Raw genomic sequence first — 12,063 nt, forward strand, 5'->3', positions numbered from 1 at the left:
GTGGATGAGCCACCACTGCCGGTGAGCTTACTTCCTGCCCCTGTTCCAACGAACTCCTTTACATGCATTAACTAATCTGCTCTTTGTAGCCATCCTCACGGGTAGCCTATTGTCCTCTCCATCTCACAGATGAAAAAAGCAAGTCACGGAAGGTCACCCTGAGTTAGGGACCTGGAGTCCAGATAAGAGCTCAGGGAGATCCCCCGCCCAGGGCACCTTAAGCATGAAGCTATGCTTCCTCCCTGGGTCAGATGAGATAATGTCCTTGAACGTGTTTTGAAAACGGTAAGGGGTTATACAAACAGAAGTTAATAGCTATCATAATTATTAGTGTTGCATCTTCCCCCAGGTTTCTGCAGGAATTGGATAGCAATCAAATTGATGTTAATGAAAGCAGAAATGCTCAGGCATGCCGTGGGATCCTATCAAATTGTCCATCTGAACGTTAAACATTTTTTAAAAATTTTTTTAAATTTTATTTTAATGAAAGTTTACAGAGACTTTGGATTTCCATCCATTCATTGTTATACTTTTCTCCCTGCCCACCCTGCCCCCCAATTCTCTTTTCTTTTTGAAAAGTAAAGGAAAACATTCTTTCATTTTTATTCAATCCCTCATTTTTGAGTGTTGACTTTCCACCTGCAGAAAGGAGTGCAGAGGCCTGCTGTTTCTCTGCAGCTTGCTGTTTGCTCCTAACTAGCTTGAACTTGGCATTGTGCCTCAGTCCTAATTAAAACCCAAATGAAGCTATAGATAGGAAAGAAGTTGCATATCAATAAAGGTTGTGATTCAGTTGTGTGTGGGGGTTGTTGGAGGGTTGTTTCTTTTCATGCTTTCATTTCTTTCAGGTTCTTAAATTAGATAGTAAGAGAGACATGCTTGATTATCGAGAATACATTGGAGCCAATTGGAAAATTATACAACACTTACTCAGCTGCCAGGGTAATTAGAGCCCAATTATTTCTCTCATTTGGCGCTAATGAATGAAGATCAATTAAAAAAAGAATGTAGCTGTGAATTGCTTTTATTGAGCAGAGAACTCGATGCAACTGAAATCTTCTACTCGGTCACTAATTGAAAACTCTAAGTCAAGGCGGCCTGAACGTGGCCGTGTGGCTTTCGGGCGGTCTGGTCCTCAGAACCCACGCAGATGGCCACCCCACATCACCAGTCATTTCCTGGGCACAGCACACACTCCTCTGTGGGCTGGCTGTACAACCAGCCAGGTGGGTGTGGGTCTCCTGGAGTCTCCTCGCCCGTCTGCCGTTAACAGTCCACGGCGTTTGCAGAGGAACGAAGCTCAGATAAGCCCGTGTTTACCATGGTGGCTGGCACTCCTCTGTCCAGTGCCAAACGAAAACCACTGTCTGCCAGTCCAATTCCACGCACTGCAACTCTGGGACTGAGCAGCTGTTGTTGTTGTGAATGGAAACGTAGCCCCTTCAGTGGGGTTTCAGAGGCAGTAGATGGCAGGAGAGAAGACTGCTCATCCTTCCCCCATGGTGTAGATGGTGGATTCTCACCGAGTCCCTCAGGCCTGGCAGTGCAATTCCGTACCATTACGTCACCAGAGCTTAGTCCAGGCCAGGGCTGTCCTAGTGGTAGGACACGGACAGATTTCCACCTGTTGCTCATTCCTAGTCCACTCGGAGACACCTAACAACAATAACAACAACAGCAACAACAACAACATAGTCTTCCCAAGGATGTAGTCCTTGAGGAAGCTCCTTGTGGGCTTGAACCACTGACCTTTTGGGTAGCAGCTGAGTGTTCAACCATTGAGACACCAGGGACTGTCCTGTGCCTGTCAAGGATGGGAAACTTAAAAAGTAGCTTTGATTTGGTAGGAAGGTGCCTGGCGTTGGTGATGGAGGGGTTGGTGATGGAGGTGTGGAGAGACAGATGTCAGACATCCCTAGAAGCAGAATCCTGGATGTCGTGGAACAGTGTGACTCTGGTCTCTGCAGGTTAGTAAGTAAGCACGTGTGAGCCAGTGTTTACCCTGCCGATGGGGTAGCCGGGCAGCAGGATCCTTCTTCCACAAGGAGGGTCCAAACCGGGCTGAAGACATTCCTGCTTCCAGCGTGATGTGATCAGGCTTGCTGGCAGGACCTCACGTTGCTCCAGGGCTGGTCGTGGCGGGGCTGAGATGGAATGTCTGATCTGCACGGTGATTTCACTCTGATTAGTACATCCGCGCCATCACAGCAGCAGAGGCACTTAGAGAGCTGCCTTCATTTGCTGTAAACTCAGACTGTGAAGAAGTCTTCTTGGTGAACAGCTTAGATGCAGTGTATGTGAAAACAGACGTATCTGAATGACGTACCCTTGGGGCTCAGAGTTTGCCTTTACACACCTGGCTAAACAGCACCCTTAGAACACAAAGTCCATGCTCTTTGTGCTCTGTCTAGCAAGTATGTCTAAAGGGGCTGCTGAGTGAAATATCTCAGTCACAAAAGGACAAATACTGCATAATGCCACTGTGGTAAAACAGGACTGACATCGGGGTTGGGGGGAGACTGAGGAAGATGGGATAAATAATGTATACTGCATTGAAACAGATGAGGGAAAGAAAAGGGATATAGGATTAGGTATTATTGTCATGACAGGAGTCTAGAACGAAGGCTGCACAGTGGAGTGGACTTGAGGGGGAGGGATTGTATAACAATGAAATAATTTTTTTTTTTACTTTTCAAAGAGAAGAACAAACTGGAAGGGAGGGGTGGGCAAGGAGAAAAGTACAACAATGAATGAATGGAAATCCAAAGTCTCTGAAAATTTTCATTAAAATTAATAATAATAGAGGGAGTGGAGAGCTTCATTTCCTTAGGTTGTCTTGTGGCCTGTACCCGGGGCCTTATGACATATGTACAAGGTAGTCTCAGCATCCAATTCTATAGATAAATGGATCGATTGATAGCAAGCTAGTTCACCTTACATACGTTCCTGCATGATGCAGACGGCTGATGTGTGCAGCCACTAACTGACAGACTGGAGGCTGAGGTCCACACAGTACGTGCCTCAGAGGACAGGCCTGCCCTACTTGCACTTGCAAACATCAGCGACTGCAGCTCAGTGGAGCTGAGTTTTATGGTGCGGCTCATGAGTCCGCCGTGGATCAAAGGTGATCCAATGGATTACGTCAAGCAGTTTGTCAGCTCCGCTGCTTGTCACACATACATTTTCAAATACTCCCTAACGGAGGTGGTAAATCATGAAGTATACCTAGAGTAAGGCGCGCCTGATCCAGGCCATGGTCTTTCCAATCACTTGTTAGGCATCAGAAAGCTGGACAATGACTAAGGAGGATAGAAGAAGAATTGACCCCTTAGGGTTGTGGTGCTGGAGAAGAGTGTTGAATATGCCATGGACTGTTAGGAGAACAAACAAGTCCATCCTGGAGAGGGTGAAAGCAGGCTGCTCCGTGGAGGCAAAGATTATGAAGCTCTGTCTGACATACTTATGGCATGTTGTAAGGAGGGACCAGTCCTTGGTGAAGGCCATTATGCTTGGGAGGGTGGAGGGACAGTGCAAGAGAGGAAGATCCTCGATAAGATGGATTGACTCAGTGACTGGGGCCATGGGGGTAGGTGTGTCAGAGATAATGAAGTTGGCTTGAGATAGAGCAGGGTTCAGAGCTGTTGTGCATTGGGTCACTATGAGTTGCAAGTGACTCGATGGCACATAACAACAATAACCTCTGCTGTCATCTCATTTCTAAACAATTTTAAGAGGTGAATAAGGGAGATTGTGCTTCCCAATTATAAGTTTTTCAAAAGCTTTAGAGAGTTTTACGGACCAGGCCCACAACACCGTGCTCAGAGCTGTGCAGTCCTAGGACCCCAGGTGGGCACCACTGTTCTGTCCATGGACAGTGCTCCAGAGCTGAACGGTGTGCAAACTCCACACCCGGAGAGGGCAGCCTGATTTTTCACTCCTCATTTAGCACTAACGAAACTCACAAAGGGAAATCCTGAACTCGCCAAGTCATGACAGCGTGCTTAACACACTTGTTCTATTCATAAATGCCCTCAAATGGAAAAGAATATCCCTTAGGTGAGTCACCTATTTCTAAATGTTAGTTTTTCATTACTAAAATGAAGACAATTATAATAAACTCTTCCTAACATTGCTCTGAGAAGTAATGAGATCTCATACGTAAAGAATTTGGCATAGCACCTGCCACGTGGTGCTGCTGGAACTCTGAGACCTAGTTATTTTGCTCTTTAACTAAGACTGACACACTTGTCCATGGAAAATTCTGGTGAGTGACACATTGGTTCAAAGGTACAGGGAGAAGGTCTCTTGGCTGAAGCTGGCACTTGTGTGTTAATTCAAGAAAGTAACAAGTATTTATTGGAAAGACCCTGTAGTAGGCATGGGAGACACTGTGTAAACAATTCCATAGCCCTGATAATGTAGAGGTTGAGGTCTAAGGAAGAAAGGAGATATAGAGATCTTAAAAAGAAATGAATGGTATGACACATATTATTAAAATATCCCAAAGGATTATCAATCAAGAAAGAGCAATGGGAATGGCCAGGTTCGTATTTAGTGGGTGGGGTTCCATGCAAGCTTCTGTCAGATGTCATGATGTCTGAACACAGACCTGAATCCAGGGAGGTAGTGGGCCTGGTGAAGAGGTGGAAGGCTGATCTCCAGGGAAAGGCAATCATAAGTGCAAAGGCTCTGTGGCAGGAATAGACTTGGTCTGTTGGAAGAGCGAGAACTTTACAGAAGAGGGTTTATCTTGGGGCAGATGCTGCTAGAATAAGAAATGACAAAGAAGCAGGCAGCGCACATAGATCTATTTAACTTAAGGACCATGGATTTCATTCTGAAGATGCACTGGAAAGCAATCAGAAGGTTAGCAGCATGATAGAAAAACCTCTGCTTTCTACTTTACAGAGATCACTCTGATTTCTGGCTGAAGGACTACTTCCAGGAGTCCAGGGGACACAAGGGAAACAATCACAAGGTCACTGTAGCTAAGACATAGTGGTCCCTACACAGCGTGGCTGTACTGGAAGGCACGAGAAGTGGCTTGATTGGAGAGAAACTCGGATGGTCCCTGGCAGGACTTGTTGGAGTCGATGTGAGGATGACAGAAAGGGTCAACCTTGACTCCAAGATTCTTGGTCTGACCTGAGAAATGAGAATATTCTTCACTGAGGGGGACAAGGTAAGGAGGACAAAAGAAAGCTCAGTCTGAGCTGCTCATCTAGATCCTTTTGACTAGGCAGTTAGAGAGAGGGAGCTGAAATTTATGTTCCTGGAAGGAGGCACGAGAGTAGAGATGGGGAGTGACTTCAGTTTTTCTGTTGTAACTGGGTCTTGGGAAAACTCAGGACCATGATGTTTGCAAGAAACAAAACTCATCTTCCCTGTCTTAGAGAAAAGGGAAATTCGGAGGTCAGTACGTGACACTGTGGTGCTTACATTTTCCTATGATGCAGAAAGCTGTCTATTGCTGGTAACAGATCCATCAGGATAGGTCTCAGTAGAGCTTCCAGATTAATATAGATTAAGAAGAAGGCCTGGTGATCTTCCCCAAATTAGCCTGTAACAAGCCTGCAGCTTACAACACAGTTTTGTTCAATAAGGTGATGGAAGATGGCATGAGACCAGGTAATATGTGGTTCTAGAACACGTAAGGCCACCAGGAGTCAGTCCCAACTGGATGACAGCAGCAACCCTGCCTCATGCACCAGATTCCGTCGTTAACTTCAAACAAGGCCGGATCCAAGTGCTAGAATAACAAGGGGAACATCGTTCTATTTTGGGAGAGAGATTGAGATGTGGACAAGGATTACTCTGTGAAGAAGGATCAGGTGTCTGTTACCAAAAATAGTATCCAGCGATGATGGAAGGACAGAACCAGCAAGTGTCCACCCCAAGGGGGTGAGGGGAATGGACATTTGTTTCATGGTGTTAAGTGCAGGTTACAACTCATACAGACGCTGTGGACAACAAATCCGAGCCTAAACATGAGATTTGTTTTACTTTTTTTAAACCAGGCACATGTCGTAATAAAAAGGGTGACCCAAACCCTGATGGTGTAAGTGAAAAGTCAGTGGTTCAAATTCATGATTCCCTCCATAGGAGAATGATGAGACCGTCTGTTCCCTCCTATTAAGATTTACAGCTTGAGAAACCCAATGAAAGGTTACTGTGAAGTAGAAGAAATTGACACTGCAGTAACAGGTTTGTTTGGTTTGTTTTTAAAGCTTGGAAGAGGCCCTTCAACACAGATCTTTATTAACTTGGAACAGCAAGAACTGGAGTTAGGAATAGGAAGGAGAAATGAAGTGTGTGGCTAATTTGTCCCATGGACAACTGCATCCGTTGGCATGAGTCTTCTCCATGGTCCTAGGTACCTTTACTGAACGCAATCACAGATTCCATAGAAAAATCCTGATCAACTGAGGGGGAGCCTAAGAAAAGAGGGGATAAAGAATGTACACTGCATTGAAACAGATGAGGGAGAGAACTGTTTAAAAGGAATATAAGATTAGGTGTTAATTGTCATGACAAGATTACAGAAAAAGAAATGCATAGTAAAGTGGACTGTGGACTTTGTTCAAAGAAAAAAATAAACTGGGGGGGGGAAGGGGTGGGCAGGGAGGATAATATTCAACAATGAATCAATGGGGAAAATTAAATGGAAAGAATATGCTGTAAAACATATGTTGTTGTTTTGTTGTTCTTATGTGCCGTCGAGTCGCCTGTGACTCACAGCGACCCTATGTACAACAGCCCTAAACTCCGCTCTGTCCTGTGCCAATCACACTGTCTCCAACACTCCCATCCCAATTATCCAAACATATATATGTTACAATTAAAAAATCATTAATAAAAAACATTTACTAAAAAAAAGGGGGGGAATGTAGAACAGAACTAAAAGTCTTATAATTGAAACCATGAACTGGTTTACTGAACTCCTGAAATGACTTTAAACTAAAAGCGTCCTTTAAAATCATCTTAAAACCAAATAGCAGTTTAGCTTAACTGATGCAAAGTGTCTTATCTAAGTTTTATGCTCTTTTAAGAACTATTTTTTGTTGATGTGCCATCGAGTCACCTGTGACTCATAGTGACCCTCTGTCCAACAGCTCTGAACTCTGATCTATCCTGAGCCAGTCTCACCGTCTCTGACACACCTACTCCCATCATCCCAGGATAATGCACAAGGATTAATATTGTATAAGACCGTTATTGTAGAATGAGTATAAGGATCCAGGAGGGGTGGGAGAGGCTGGAAGCAGCGGGATGTGGATGTGCAGGGGGAAGAGGGGATTAATCATTGGGTTGTACAATTTGATGGGTCGGGGGTGAGGGAAATGGAAAGAATGTGTTCAAATTTGTATTAGAATTTTGTAAATAAACTAGTGGGGGAAAAGTCAGCATGGGGAGAGGGAAGGGAGGGAGAGGGGGTAAAAGGTGCAACAACGAATAATGAAAATATAACTTTTCTGTAAACTTTTGGTAAAATGACAAAATAAAAAAAATTTCTAAAAATAAAAGGAGAATTCTCAGCAAGATGGATTGACACAATGGCTGTAACGACAGCCTCAAGGATGTTAGAGATGACGAGGTTTGGATCAGACAGGTAAGGTACAGACCTGCTGTTCAAAGGGGTGTTATGGGTTAAGGTTGACCTGAGGGCACCAAACAACAACAACAAAAACAACACAGAGTGGTTCTGAGAATGGCATGAAGAACATATCCAGTGCACTAGGATCTCAATAAACAAAGGTAAGGAACTGAGCTCCAGCCCAAAGGCAATCAGATCTAAGCCACCAGTTGCCCCACTGAAGAAAGAGGGACAATCTCCTCCATTGTGATTCACAGCCCCTGAGACCCACTGGAGTGTCAGCTAGATTTGATTCTGCCTTGACAGCAGTAAGTTTAAGCTGTGGGTTTTGGGTGTTTTTTTTTTTTTGTTTTTTTGAAATAATACAATTATGCTCTAGCAACCTCTCTGCAAGGCAACCATGGACCAAGTGAAATGAAGATTCTGCACAAGGTCTGTATTGCCCACTGCAGGCGGGAGTCCTCAGGTCCTAAGCCTCGGTCCTCTGCATACTCAGCCTTCCCAGTTCCAGACGATTCCGCAGAGGTGTCAGCGTCACGTGCCTGCGGGCGCCTTTCCTGGAGGGGAGCCTCGACTCCATTCTACACTCAGTTTTTTAAAAAACGCCTGAACTGAAGACACAGAATGTTCTGAAAAGTCAGCACATGCATATCACCCCATTTGACTGCAGGACTATTCCTTGCTTTTACACGGCTTTGCAGCTGTAATTTATAGACTCTGCAAACACTGGTAAAGTACAAACCAGCTTGTGGATTGCCTAATGGAGTTTATAGTGCAACCGTAAATTTGGAACCATTTATGGAACATTATGACTTACAAACATCCCCCTCAGTTTTATTACCAGGGGGGAAAAGGGGAAAAAAAAGTATGGATCTTACAATGTTATAAGAACTATAAAGACAATTTAAACAACAACAACAACAACAACAACGAAATAAAAACCTTCACAGACTATGCATTGTGGGATATACGCTTTTGTCTGAAGAACAGATTTAAAGACCATTTTCCACCAAACTATCATCTCGTTTCAAAGCATACTGGCTTGGAGTCCTTTGTGAAAAGACCTGATCTTTGCTCTTTCTTCTCAGAATTGGGCGGACAAAACCTCAAGCTCTAGGCTTTAGGAGGAATTTAGCCACTTGATGATTGCTGTAAAGCAGCGATTGACATCTGCCCTCATATCCTCCCCAGCATCAAAGACATTTATGTCAAAGTTCTCTCCTCCACAATCTGACATTCTTCTTCAGTTTTATCTTACTCTAAAGTCATTCTCTTGGAATTAGGTCTGCGCTTAGGGGTAAAACAACAACAAAGGCCAGAGACCCAGAGACTCCAACAGAAACCTGACTGCGGCTGTAGATTTCTGATATCATCTGAGCTGCATTTTATCATTCAGCTGTTTAAAGGAGAAGGTCTCTGGTCCATTGCCTCCTGCCCAGCCCTGCTCCCCCTTCCCACTTCATTATTCTTTTCATTTGGACATGGTGAGTAGTCCCAGGTTTGTGTCTGTCAGGACAAGATATGGTTATCATAAAAATGAATGTGGAGGTCATGCATTTATCTGTGTCTGTGCCTCCCCTGCAGACTCCAGAAAGAAGACAAATCAGGAACGAGGCACTTTACCCAAGTACAGTTCAGATGGAAAGAGTCTGGGTGTGGGGCAAATGAAAACAGAAGAGGGCTAGGGAGAGTCCTGGGGAAGTTGATTCAGTTCCACTGTTGCCCAAAACTGACACCATGGAGGGGATCCTACAATGACCTCGGTGACTCCATCATGGCACAGAAGCAATGCCCCAAGGGATGCCCAGATTCCTCTCATGTTGCAGTTACATTAAGAGCTTAGGAGGCACACCAGGAACTGGTGAAGTACTTAGTCTCTGGGGTCAATGAGTTTTGTTTTCTTGGAGGCTGGACCAATTTTTGGCTGTGAATTGATGGTCGTTGTTAGTGGTCATTGAGTTGAGTATAACTCATAGCGACCCTATGAACAACAGACCTGAATTTCATCTCACCCTGTGCCATCCTCACACTCTCTGACACACTCAAGCCCACTGCTGCAGTCACTGTGTCAATCCACCCGGGTGAGGGTCTTCCTCTCCTTCACTGTCCCTCCATCTTTCCAAGCATGATGTCCCTCTCTAAGGAATAGCCTCCCCTAGCAACATGCAATATGGATTGCATCTCAATGTCAAGAAAACAAAGATTCTTACCAAGACTGATAAAACAATATCATGATAGGTGGGAAAATGACTGAAATTGTCAACAACTTTATCTTACTTGGATCCACATTGAACACCAGTTGTACCAGTGATCAGGAGATCAGTGTGACAGGGACCTCTCCAAATTATTGACGAGTAATCATATCAGTTTGAGGACTAAGGTGTGTCTGATTCAGGCCATGGCCTTTCTGATCACTTGCTATACATCTCAAGAGCTGGCCAATGAATAAGGTTGACAGAAGAAGAACTGAAGCCTTTGAGCTGTGCTGTTGGAGAAGAGCACTGAACATCCCATGGACGCCCAAAGAACAAACAGATATGTCTTGGAGAGGGTGCAGACGGAGTGCTCTTTGGAAGCAAAGGTGATGAGGCTTCGCCTCACACAATTCGTGCATGTTGTTAGGAGAGCCTGTTCCTTGGAGAGGGACATAATGCTCAGACAGGTGGAGGGTTGGTGAAGGAGAGGAGGACCCTCGACCAGGACCAGGTGGACACAGTGACGGCTGTAATGGGAAGTATGAGGATGGTGCAGGATAGGACAGGGTTCAGATCTACTGCCCACAGGGTCCCTATGGGTCACATTCAATGGCACCTAACAACAACAACAACAACAACAGCAACATGTCTAAAACATGCGAGACAAAGCTTCATCATCTTGCCTCCAAGGGGCACTCTTAGAAGGGAGTTATTCTTTAGAAATCCCTCTCACAGAGCGAGACTTTGTGAAATCAGATTACACAGGCTCAGCTCGGTTACAGAGTGAGAAAAGAATGGAAGCAGCACTGAGCAGCTCAGTTCTATAGCAACGTGAGGGAGCAGAGTGGAGGCTCCAATGATGCGAGTGTTGGGCAGGCTTTTGAGTACAACCCTACCGCACTCCAATTACAGGTGAAGTCCTCTCAGGCCTCTGTGCGTCCAGGTGCATAAATAGAGATGATCTGCCCTCGGACTCTGTCCTGGGGTGAGAAATTGCCCAAGACACCAGTGTAGAAAAGCCGCAGCATCCCTTGCTGAGTGCAATCAGGCCAAGTCCTCGGGTGGGCGAGATGCGCGGGGCTGTTGAGACATGCTCGGATTGTTGGTCCTCGCACACCAGCGTTCTGCACTTGAGGGTGAGATTCCAGCCAACTGCTTTTGGCCCGAAGTGTGAAGAATCTCTAAGGCTAGCTCTCACAGGATGCTGACTTTAGAAATTCCTGTGTCTGCCTGTCTCCCGTGCCTGCTGCCCCGAGTCTCTGCACTCTCCCTACCCTTTTCCACTGCTCACTCTCATAACTTGGGATCTAGGAATGTGTCGTCACTGTTGAAATCACCTTGGCTGGCCTGTAAAAATAATGAGCAAGCATTATGCAAAAAAGACTTCTGGATCACCTACTACACGAACAGCACTGTGTTAGGCAGGGCAGCAATTAGTCTCCATCCTTGTCAGATTATCATCTAGTTGGAGAGGTTTAATATAGCAGCTAGCACTTTAGACCTTACTATGTGCTCTGGTGATTCAATCCATCGTGAGTCGCATCAATAACTCACTAGGCATCTCCTGAGGTTTGAATCCAACTGCAGGAGAAGATGGGCGGCTTCCTCTCGTGATTTCCAGCCTCAGATATCCAAGGGAAGGTCACTGAGTAAGAACTGGCTCGAGGGCAGTGAGTATGAGCCAAACACTGTTGTTGCTAGGGACTCTCTGTTGTTGCTAGGGGTCATCTGTTGTTGCTAGGTGCCATGAGCCGAGTACGATGCATAGTGACCCTATGAATAAAAGATGCCAAACACTAGGCTAATATTTTTTTTTAGGCTAATATTTTTATACAAACAATTTAATTTGATTCTCTCAAGACTCCTATAGCACTGATACTACTTTATTCATGCTTTACTGATCAGTAAACTGTAGTTCAGTGAAGTAAAATAGATTATCCAAAGTAAAAATCTGTTATATAATGAAGTTGGGATTTGAATCAAGGCTGGGTGAACTATAAAATCTCTGCTCACAACCACACAACCACACTGACCTAAGCTTACTTGGAATATGGTATTTCCTGCTTAACTGGGAACTCATGTTTGACAAAATCAAGTGCACAGTTGGGAAGAATTAATAGATTTCTGATGTTCACTGACATTGGCTTTGGGACATATCAAGTAGCAAGGGTAGGAAAGTTTGCATGTTAGCTCCAAAGACATAGTAATAACAGAAACTAAAAGAATGAGAAAAGTTGGATTTTAATAGTCCCCATTGTAGAGGGGCTTCAGGCC

The sequence above is a fragment of the Elephantulus edwardii genome, unplaced genomic scaffold, assembly GCF_000299155.1.
Source record: "Elephantulus edwardii isolate Elephantulus edwardi_28Jun2011 unplaced genomic scaffold, EleEdw1.0 scaffold00091, whole genome shotgun sequence".
Taxonomy (NCBI): Eukaryota; Metazoa; Chordata; class Mammalia; order Macroscelidea; family Macroscelididae; genus Elephantulus; species Elephantulus edwardii.